The sequence below is a fragment of the Hyla sarda genome, chromosome 10, assembly GCF_029499605.1.
Source record: "Hyla sarda isolate aHylSar1 chromosome 10, aHylSar1.hap1, whole genome shotgun sequence".
NCBI lineage: Eukaryota > Metazoa > Chordata > Amphibia > Anura > Hylidae > Hyla > Hyla sarda.
In genome coordinates, this window is record NC_079198.1 from 116,033,526 (window position 1) to 116,045,603 (window position 12,078).

The 12,078-nt window shown below is 44.4% G+C and overlaps 1 pseudogene; it reads right to left on the reverse strand.

Moving 5' to 3' along the window:
• Positions 1-9,607: 9,607 nt before the first annotated feature.
• LOC130294691 (U2 spliceosomal RNA) lies at positions 9,608-9,744 on the reverse strand (annotated as a pseudogene).
• Between the last annotated feature and the right edge of the window lie 2,334 nt (positions 9,745-12,078).

Below are 12,078 nucleotides of genomic sequence, written 5' to 3' on the forward strand. Positions count from 1 at the left end.
GACATCTCTGTCCATTTTTAAGAACTGTCCAGAGTAGTAGAAAATCCCCATAGCAAACATATGCTGCTCTGGACAGTTCCTAAAATGGACAGAGATGTCAGCAGAGAGCACTGTGCTCGTGATTCAGCAGAGAGCACTCTGTTCCAAAAAGAAAAGAATTTCCTCTGTAGTTGTCAGCAGCTAATAAGTACTGGAAGGATTAAGATTTTTAAATTGAAGTCATTTACAAATCTGTTTAACTTTCTGGCACCAGTTGATAAAAAAAAAAAGTTTCCCATCGGAGTACCCCTTTAATGCATCTCTAGGAGATATACTGAAAAGATACATCCAATGTCCATGGAAATATCCTCTGCAGAAATATGGGTGCCATATTCCTAGGTTTTCTAGATTTATAGTGTAATTTATGGAAACTACTGGACAAGAATTATCACAACTAGTAAACCGTGGTGTAAGATGCAAAAAGGTCTCTTTTTTTGCTCACCCTTCTGGTGGCAATCAGTGGCACGAAACTCAGAGAAGGGCATCAAAGGAAGTCCTTCCCGACTTGGCAGACAGGCTGGCACTGGTCTGACAAGTGACCCAAAATAAACCAATAAAATGTAGAAAGGTCCGTGTACAACTTATCCGTTCTTGACAATGCTGTCTTCTTGGAGGCTTAAAGACCAAGTAGAAAATGAATCCTCATTGGAATGGAGCTACACTTAAAGGGGTACACTGCCCCCTAGACATCTTATCACCTATCGAAAGGATAGGGGATAAGATGTCAGAACGCGGGGGTCCCGCCGCTGGGGACCCCCGGGATCTTAGCTTTAGCACCCACCTGTTGCGGCTTCCGGAAACGCTGGAGGCTTCAGCTCCCGACCACGGTGACGTGAGATCGTGATGTCACGACTCTGCCCCCTGTGACGTCACGCCCCACCCCTCAATGCAAGTCTATGGGAGGGGGCGTGACGCCCCCTCCCATAGACTTGCATTGAGGTTGCAGGGCGTGATGTCACAAGGGGGCGGAGTCGTGTCATCACGATTTCACGTCACCGTGGTCGTGAGGCATTAGGATGAGAGCCTCCAGCGCTGCCGGAAGCCGCAACAGGTGAGTGCTGCAGCCGAGATCCGGGGGGTCCCCAGCGGCAGGACCCCCGCGATCTGACATCTTATCCCCTATCCTTTCGATAGGGGATAAGATGTCTAGGGGCGGAGTACCCCTTTAAGGACAGCAACTTCTGGGAACATGTGGTACTGAAAATTAGGTGAAGTACAAGTGTCCCAGGCAATAGATAGACTAGAACTAAAATAGGTCTACTTCTTTTCCTAAGAGAGAGGGTGGAGTTTGGACAGGCTCTTGCATCTATTGGATAGGAGTCTGCATGTGACAAAGTCAACCATAATACCAGTATACAAGAAGGAAATATTATAAACTATACATAATACTGTTACTTACCAAATCCTGTAGACTGAGGCCAATTTTATCAATAATACCAATATACAAGGAGGAATATTGTCACCATACAAATTACCATCATACTCTTACTGACCAAATCCTGTATACTGATACCGATATTACCAATAATACCAGTATACAAGGAGGAATATTGTCACCATACATATTACCATCATACTCTTACTGACCAAATCCTGTATACTGATACCAATATTACCAATAATACCAGAATACAAGGAAGAATATTATCACCATACACTTTACCATCATACTGTTACTGACCAAATCCTGTATACTGATACCAATATTACCAATAATACCAGAATACAAGGAAGAATATTATCACCATACACTTTACCATCATACTGTTACTGACCAAATCCTGTATACTGATACCAATATTACCAATAATACCAGAATACAAGGAAGAATATTATCACCATACACTTTACCATCATACTGTTACCGACCAAATCCTGTATACTGTCCAATTTTATCAATAATATCAGTATCCAAGGGACAATAATATCTATCTATCTATCTGGCCTGGGGCATCTTGAAGACTTTTCCTTGCAATGATGCATCTCCGCAGAATCTTCAGGACAAATGCTTTAGCATAACCCCACCTCTATACAAACTTCCCATGTATATTGTCCCACAAAGTAATAATGCCCCCATCTGTGCCCCTATATAGTAGTTAGGCCCTTCTGTGCTTCCATTCAGTATGAGGCTCCCTCTATGCCCCCATGTAGTATTAGGACTTCTCTTGGCCCCATATAGTACATATAATACATGCCTTCTCTGACTCCATACTGTGCCCCCAAGAAGAAAAAAAAAAACAACAACTCATTTGTTACACTCCCCCCCCACCCCCCGCTCTGCTCTGCCCTGCCCTCCCGGCATGGCTTTTGCTACAGACGGTGTGCCGGCTCCTCTGTAGGCTCCTCTTCTCTAGTTCTGAGCAAGCACTGGCTAGATTTTCTGGTGCTGAATAAGTGCTAATAAGCTGCAAATTAGCAATTCCTGTTGCAGCACTCATTTGCAGTTTATAGGTACCTCCTCAGCACCCACTTCTTCCGCCGCTCCCCTGGCTTCCCCCAAATCCTTCATAGTGAAACATATCACAACAACCCCCCCCCCCTCCAATCTTCATGATCCAAAATATCAACTTCCGAAGATCCTTCATAGTATAACACATCATGACGACCCCCAGTCCTTCATAGTGCAACATTACACGACGACCAGCCTCCCCCGATCCCTCTTTGTCCAACATATCGCGACAACCTCTCCCTCAGATCCTTCATAGTGTAACATATTACAACCAGAATGAGACTGACTCTATAGTCAGATGAGAGATTCTCCACCAATACCTCCATATATCCTAAAAGATAGGCATGTGAAAAGTGATTCCCTGCTAATAAATAGCCTTTTCTATGTCTGTATAAATATAAGAAAATGCATTCCACATATCCATTACTGTTCAGCACAAGACATAGAACGATACAGATATTAGTAGCGAACAGATAGATAGGACTCGCCCATCACAGGGGAGGCATAACCTTGCACATACTTCCATTTTCTGCCATACGTGTATAAGACGCTCATAAAACACTTGTTTTGCTCAGCAGGGCGGCTCTTTGAATTTACGAGCTCCTAGAAAGTTAAGTGTTGCAAGTGGAACTATCTTACTGCTTCCAGGAGCAAAAAAGGAAACGGGGCTCTAATTCTCACACTCCCTGTTATTTTCTATCAACCCTATGCCAAATGTCAGCACCATGGGGAACATGGAAAGCAATAATGTATCCTAAATATTCAGGTCTGGTTTCCACATTTGCCTTCTTTTAAGTAAAAGATGATAGACAATATATTTATCGGCCTAAAAAAAATTGAATTGACCACAAGTAGATTGACGGTCGCTCTCTATGACTTGGGTGCCTTTGCCTGTTGTAGTTCCTCATCATGATAATTGTTCCCGTAATGTTAAATGGAGGTTTTTAGACAGTTCAAACCCCGTAATGAATCAATTTTTTGGGCCCCGCTACTATGTTAAAATATCTGGATCTCCATGCTGTTGTGGAGATCTGGATGCATCATTCACGTTTAGTAGAAGAGGGGCAAACCTAAAAAAGACAGGATCAATAAGCACATGAAGTCTAGTTTCTGTCTCCAGGTTACTCCAGGTTTGCTTGCGGACTAGCCAGCCAAATGTCAACGGTAAACAACAAATGAAGATCGTCCAGCAGCCAGTGGCAATAAAGGTGTTTTCTTTATTAAAATCCTAATAAAATACAAATGCAGAAACAGTAACCAACGGGTTTCTGGTCTCAAAGACCCTTAATCATGACACACATCTAGTGGACATTTTTTCAGTTTAAATGCCCCAATAAGGTTTACATGACTGTGACATCATTACAAAAAAGTAGTGATTTTAGGGTTCTTCTATTCTTCCTTTTTTACCAGTTTAATTCGTAAAGCTTGCTCTTTTTGTATGAATCCAGTACATGTTTTATAGCTTTTTCTGCTTTATGTAATGATGTCACATTCATGTCACATGTAACCCCCATATTGGGGTATTTTAACTAAAAAGTTTCAGCTAGATGCATGTCATGATTAAGGGTCATTGAGACTCCAAAGGGGTTGATCACTGTATCTGCCTCTGTATTTTATTGGAATTTCAATAATGAAAGCACCTGCATTGCCACCCGCTGCTGTTGGTTGATCCTCATTTGATGTTCACAATAAAAAAGACAGGATCCAGAAAAAAAAACTTCTTTATTAAACAACTTTAAAACATAATTCACATGACATGGAGATGTGCGCATCAGGAATGACAGGTTTTGGTCATTATACCTTAATCACAGACCTATGGTATCCTTCTTGGACCTTCCTGGTATCCATTATGAGCCATGTCTCCCAGCCATAATTTTACACTAAAATAACTAAAATTTGTTTCCAATACCTCATGGTGTGCTTTTACGTAAGAATAGAAACATGAACAACACAAAGCAGACGTCACTTTCTTTCATGTGCAGCAAAATAATCTAGCGCACCATCTAGTGGCAGGAATTTTCTCCTTTGTACGACAAAATCAACACAGGGAAATTTAAATAAACCCTTTCAAGAAATGTTATTAATTTAAGACATTGTTTTATGGATGATAGTTTTTATTAAAATAAAAATTACTTTAAAGAGTTATTGTCAATCTGACAGAAAACTGTGCCTTTCCTGAAGCAGATGGTACTTGCCAAACTCTTTAAAGCCGAAGATAGGTTCCATTGTAATTCAGATCAAGGTGCAAGCTAGGGAGTGAAGCGCACAGCCATGTACTTCTCCCGACTATGTCTAGCATTGAGAGGGGTCTCAGCAGTGTGACCCTGACCAATCATTAAAAAATTGTCTGTGTAACATATCAAACATTTGTCTTTAAAGGGGTACTCTGCTGCTAGGCATCTTATTCCGAATCCAAAGGATAGGGGATAAAATGTCTAATCGCGGGGGTCCTTCCTCTGGGACCCACACAATCTCTGTGCAGCACCCGGCATTCTAAACAAATGCCAGGTTGTGACAACACGCCTCGTCCCCTCGTGACATCAGGCCACACCCTCTCCATTCATGTCTTTGGGAGGGGGTGTGGTGTCACAACCACTGTCGCCAGAACCCAGCATTGGTTCAGAACGCCGAGTGCCGTACAGAGATCGTGGGGGTCCCAGCGATCAGACATCTTATGCTCTATCCTTTTGGTAGGGGATAAGATTTCTAGCAGTGGAGTACCCCTTTAAGTGACAGAAATACTTTAACTCCTTTATAACTTTGTAGCCGCTTATAATGCGAGGTAGGGAGTATAACACGGATAACTGCACATCCTGCCATGACTTCAGTGTTAACAAATGCCAAGACAATGGCCAACATCCAATGATGATCTAAAATTAGCATATTTATTGCATCGAGTAATGAAAATGATGAAGTGACAACTGATTGTTATGTCAACCTGGCTTCATCCCATCCTTAGGTAGTGAATTTTGCAGCCTGTATATAAAATCTTAATATAGAGTTAGGTAACCCTAAATCTATATCTACAGATGCTGTACAGTCATTGAACATGTGTTCAGCCCTGGGCCATGGGCTTGAACCCAACCACGGCAATGGTAGCACTGAATCTTTTGTCTACTCCCCGTTTATGTCCGATTCTTCTCTACTAGTGCAAAAACATATTCTTAGTTCAACTGGCTACCAACAAAATTGGCCGTAACATGCTAGTGTGTGTGCCATGTTAGATTAGATCATGTGCCTAAGTTAGGATATGGACTGTATAGCAACTTGGACTATGCTGTGGATACTTTCTTATCCAAGTTACAGTGTGCAGAGGTGTTCTCTTTACAACCTACAACAGGCCTGACACCAAGAAATTACTGCTTGTCCCTTTAAGACTGCTAGTAAGAAAACAATGGTCCCTTCAACAAGTTAAAGGGAATCTGTCAGCTCTATATCATCCTCAGAGCTGCAGATACAAATGAACAGAGTTAGAGCATCCAATAGTGTATAAAACTTGCATAGTCTTTATTTATCTTCAGAATACTAACACATAAAAAAATTAATAAATGTAAGGCGTTTTAAGCATAAGCTCTCTCTCTATTTGTTTACACTTTGAGATGATACCTGTCTCTTGGCTAATGGCTCTTATAAAATCATGTTTTACTTCTAAGCTTGAGTCGTAGAGGCCATTTTGAGCTGCCGCATTAAGTCTCCCACGAGGATGAGGTACGAGACATGTATGCTGCAGCTCAGCGCGGCCTCTATGACTTGAGCTTGCTGGCAGTCTTAAAGGGACAGGCAGTTATTTCTTGGTATCAGAGACTGAGCTTGTAGCTTAGCTTGACCATGTATGTAGGAATGTTTATCATTGATCGGTCAGGCTGCCTAGCTTTGTAAGCAAAATTCTTGAGGTTGTTACACCACGTAAAAAACAGTATAAAGAAGGCTTCAATGTCAGATTTCACTATAGGAATAACTCTTATACCCCTTTAAATCGAGTGCAGATAATCAGCATCTTTTTCTAATTGGCCCGGTTCCTAAATTTACATTAAAAACATGTGTATTTTTTTAGGTAAATTGTTTTTACCTTGAGACACTCACCAAAGAAAATGATTAACTGCAACTAGATATTAAGCTGATAGGTGGAGAGGAGAAGAGCCAGCCCAGTGATAGTCCGACTTATTACATTCAATGTCAATGCACCGTAGACCTGAAGGGGGGAGGAATTCATAGGAGAATTTACAGCTTTATAATGGCAGAATCCAAATAGAAATGTAGAAATGTATCCTCTGCAAGGTGAGGGAGTAAAGGAACTGACGGAGCAGTGGACCCTGAAAACCACAGGAATTAAATCTCTATGCAAGAACCAGTTGTAAAGAGCTTGGGAATCATAATTTATATCTTGTCACAATCCTTGAATGACCAATATTCAAGACATAAGATGTCATTTTAAATTAGCCATAATGCCCACCACTATACACTACTATGTGAAATGGTTAAAAATCCTATTAAGTTGCATCTTAGTTATATGTGCTTGTGGGAAAGATTGGTGACAACCAGTATAACACCAATATGGCTGCCATAGGGGTTGTCAGTGAAGCTTTCATTGAAGTCATTTAAGGCAGACACTCTGCGGGCATCTGAGTACCCCTGAAGTAGGTGTTCTGAAGGTTTATTCACACTTCTGAATTTCCACTTGCTGAATCACACAAGCGGAAATTCAGAAGGGTGAATGGGAGTGCGGAATCCCATAGAAGTCTATGGGCTTTAATTTGAGGCGGAATTCCGCAAGCAAAAATTCTGCTTTGTGAATAGACCCTAAGGGCATCTGAGGCAATACTTTGGGGGTATCTTTGTTAGGCACTATGAGGGAATCTGAGACAGGCGGCTAAGTACATCTGAATCAGAAATTCTATGGGGCATCTGTGAAAGACACTCTATGAGGGAGGCCCTCTAAGGATGTGTTCAGGGGCGGACTGACTGGTCAGTCCGATCGGACATAGTCCGAGGGCCCAGCCGGGTTAAGGGCCCGCTGCCCCTACTGAGGATCCGGGACACTCGTCCCAGGTCCTCAGCAGACAGTACACGCACATACAGGAGAATACAGGAGACGCACATACAGGAGAAGGTGTCCCCTCTGTCTGAGCCACATCTGCAGCTACACAGAGGAGACGTGACCTCCGTCCCCACGCAGCACGCAGTACAGGCGCCGATGACGTCACTCATCCCCTGCTGCTGAGGAGATCACTGAGTGGGACATCAGGTGAGCATCATTTTTTTTTTTACTCTGCCTATGCCTATGGGGAAGCGAGGGGGTAACTCTGCCTATACCTATGGGGAAGAGGGAGGGGGTGGGTAACTCTGCCTATACCTATGGGGTTGGAGGGGGGTGGACTCTGCCTATACCTATGGGGAAAGGGGGTAACTCTGCCTATACCTATGGGGAAAGGGGGGGTAATTCTGCCTATACCTCTGGGGAATGGGGGGAGGGGGGTAACTCTGCCTATACCTATGGGGAAGAGGGGGGTAACTCTGCCTATACCTATGGGGAAGAGGGTGGGTGGATAACTCTGCCTATACCTATGGGGAAAGGGTGTTAACTCTGCCTACACCCATGGAGAAAGGGGGGGGGTAACTCTGCCTATACCTATGGGGAAGAGGGGTGGTTACTCTGCCTATACCTATGGGGAAAGGGGGGTAACTCTGCCTATACCTATGGGGAAAGGGGGAGGGGGGTAACTCTGCCTATACTTATGGGGAAGGGGGGAGGGGGTAACTCTGCCTATACCTATGGGGAAAGGGGAGGAAAGGGGGGGGTAAATCTGCCTATACCTATGGGGAAAGGGGGGGGGGTAACATCCTATACCTATGGGGAAAGGGGGGGGGTAACTCTGCCTATACCTATGGGGAAAGGGGGGGTAACTGCCTATAGGTATGGGGAAGAGGGGGGGATAACTCTGCCTATATCAATGGGGAACAGGGGGGGGTAACTCTGCCTATACCTATAGGGGAGGGGGGGGCTCTGCTGCCTATACCTAAGGAGAAAGGGGGTCAACTCTGTTCCTATACCTATTGGGAAGGTGGTTAACTCTGCTGCCTATACCTATGGGGAAGGGGGGTTAAGTCTGCTGCCTATACCTTTGGGGAAGGGGGGTTAACGCTGCGGCCTATACCTACAGGGAAGGGGAGGGGTTAACTCTGCTGTCCATAGCTACAGGGAAGGGGGGGTTAACTCTGCTTCCTATACCTAAAGGGAAGGGGGGCTACCTTACTTTATAACTGGATGCCTAACTACTTACCTACATACCCAGCTACCTAACTATGTGCATACCTGGCCTTCATAGATGGCTGCCTAACTACCTAGCTCTCTTTTTTTTTTTAATCTAAAGCCGAGGAACGTGCTCTCGATTCACCCAAAGTGCAAGAAAAAGTGCAAACGTGTTACACTAAAAAAAACGTGCACAAAGGATGCGGTCTATCGCAAGCCCTTCTCCGATAGGAGAGAGGCCCCCCAACAAACCTAACCCTTCGCCTCCGGACCAAAAGGTACCTGCGAGGTTCCAGGTTCGATGTCCCTTTTCGCCGAAGCTACTAGGGGACCACAAATGCTCCCGGCATCCCCCTTGGCGTTAGCCAAGGTATCTGCCCGCAGAGCCAATAACGGTAGGTACCCGGCCAAAGCAGGAGTACCCGGGGTGTTTGCAGGGAGGTGCGGAACCTAATGGCAACACACACCTCCCCTAGACCGCCAGGAGGGACACCCAGAAGGGCTACCGCATCCTGACAAATCCTGTGAACACACAACACGAAAAAAGTGACACAGTGAGACAAAAATAAATAAATAAGTGAATGTGTGCAGATATACTGCCCGGACATCCGGCCAGATCTATAAAAATGTCTCTGATCCTAGCCAGAAGGCCGGGAATCAAGAGGTGAGTACCACAAGGTGAAGAGATGATGGTGCCCGTGCTTCAACTCAGTGAGCCAATACTCCCAGTGAGTTTCGGCACCTCGGGGTCACCACTCCCCGAGGCACAAAAGTACCTCGGCTCTAGACCCTCTCAGCCTCATGGCGAGACCCGGAGGGAACAGGTCACATCGGGGCAGCCATCGAGCTGATTCCTCAGAACCAGCCCCGGAAAGCCCTGGTACACCTGCATCCTCCATGCAGCACCCATCCCCACCAGCCCCATACCGGCGTAGTGTACCACCGGCATGAAAACTGATAAGAACAAATACTACACTTGATCTTAGCCAAAAGGCCGAGAAGCGACTGGCCAGGTTGGTGGGTGACTTATGAATTGTATAGTTGTATGTCTCTTCTACCTGCCTTTCACCGCTCTCTACATGATGGTACAGTCTGAGATATAAGTTCTCTCCAGAAATACTCTGTGCTGCTGTGCTAGCCCTCTACCTACCTGCCCTTTTACTGTGCAGGATACCAAGGAGGGCATTATTACAGTTTGTGGGCCTATAGATGGAAAGATTGTGTAGAGGAGGGGAGAGCACTGGAAAAATGCAGAGTCTGACATGTTTGTCCTGCAGATGTTAAGAGATCCACATGGCGGTCTTATCCAGACGGAGAAGAAAAGGAAAGAGGATGCTGCTGATCAGAAAAGACGAGTCCCAAAATGTAACTGTAATCACATGCTCCGTGCCTGTAGACTCACGACACAGGGGCCAGAGTATCGTGATGTCACGCCCCTGCCCCCTCAATGCAAGTCCATGGGAGGGGGCATGACACCCCCTCCCATAGATTTGCATTTAGGGGCAGGGTCGTGATGTCACGAGTGGGGCGTGACTGTGGCGTCGCGAGTCATCCAGCGCAGAGTGAAGTTTGCTCTGTGCACTGGATGTCTGGGGTGCCGCAGCCGAGATCGCGGTGGTCCCCAGCGGCGGGACCACCGTGATCAGACATCTTATCCCCTATCCTTTGGATAGGGGATAAGATGTCAGGGGGCAGAGTACCCCTTTAAAGTGCTATTGTCATTTAGAAAAACTTTTGCCATGTGCTGAGACCCCCACCAATCTCCACGGCAGCAACCATTACTGCCCCCACAGCTCACTCCGAGCTTGTCTAAGGAGCCTGTGTCCTTCAGCGTACAGAGCAATTGCCGAGTTAGGAAGTGGAGTGCGCTGCCATTGGAGGGGGTCTCAGCACTGAGACGCTGACCTATGAAATCTTTTGACATCTGGATGACATGTTTAATGTTTTTCTAAATGACAGTAATGTTTTAACACACAGGGCGAACATCTCGGGCAATTGTTACAGCAGCAGAAACATTAAACCACATTTTTATTGGCCATGTAGTCTACATGACTGTAACCCAAAGACCCAAGGAGTGTTTTCACTGCTCTCCCCTGCCTCCATATAGAGTTGTGGTGGAAAGTAAAGGACCCAAAAAAAAAAAAAAACATATAAGAACCTTTTGAGGGAACCCTGGTGGGTTGAACTCAGAACAGCCCACAAGTTTATTTTTAACACATTTTTAAAACTTGCTACACAAAAATCTATATTTAATTGCAATTTCATTAACAAAACAATTTGAATATAAAATAATAAATCAGACATATTAAACACAATATTTTCACACACAAATAGATGATACATATTCCCTAAATGAATTACAATTTTATCTGGCATATCTCAGCGTGATATTTATATATGATACGATCTATTATTTTACCAAATAAACCGTATATCTTCTGCATCCAGACAGTATACTGGGAATTTTATTCTTTATCTTATAACTATATTATTACTTTTGGGGTCAGTTTTTAGCCATCACATGAGCAATTTCTTAGTACAGTGCCTCCAAAAATATTCATCCCTTTTGGAATTTTTCGGGGGATTTTTTGTTATATTTACTGCCATCCAGTGTCAAAAAGGCTCCTCCTGATTTAATGCTGATGCTGGGCTCTGTACACTGAGGACAAGCAGGACTCTGTACACTGAGGACAAGCAGGGCTCCATTCACTGAGGACAAGCAGGGCTCTGTACAGTGAGGACAAGCAGGGTTCTGTACACTGAGGACAAGCAAGGTTCTGTGCACTGAGGACAAGCAGGGCATTGTACACTGCGGACAAGCAGGGCTCTGTACACTGAGGACAAGCAGGGCTCTGCGCACCGAGGACAAGCAGGGCTCTGAACACTGAGGACAAGCAGGGCTCTGAATAATGAGGGCAAGCAGGGCTCTGTACACTGAGGACAAGCAGGCCTCTGCACACTGAGAACACGCAGGGCTCTGTACACTGAGGACAAACAGGACTCTGTACACTGAGGACAAGCGGAAGAGGAAGAGGAAGAACCTTTTGAGGGAACCCTGGTGGGTTGAACTCAGAACAGCCCACAAGTTTATTTTTAACACATTTTTAAAACTTGCTACACAAAAATCTATATTTAATTGCAATTTCATTAACAAAACAATTTGAATATAAAATAATAAATCAGACATATTAAACACAATATTTTCACACACAAATAAATGATACATATTCCCTAAATGAATTACAATTTTATCTGGCATATTACAGCGTGATATTTATATATGATACGATCTATTATTTTACCAAATAAACCGTATATCTTCTGCATCCAGACAGTATAC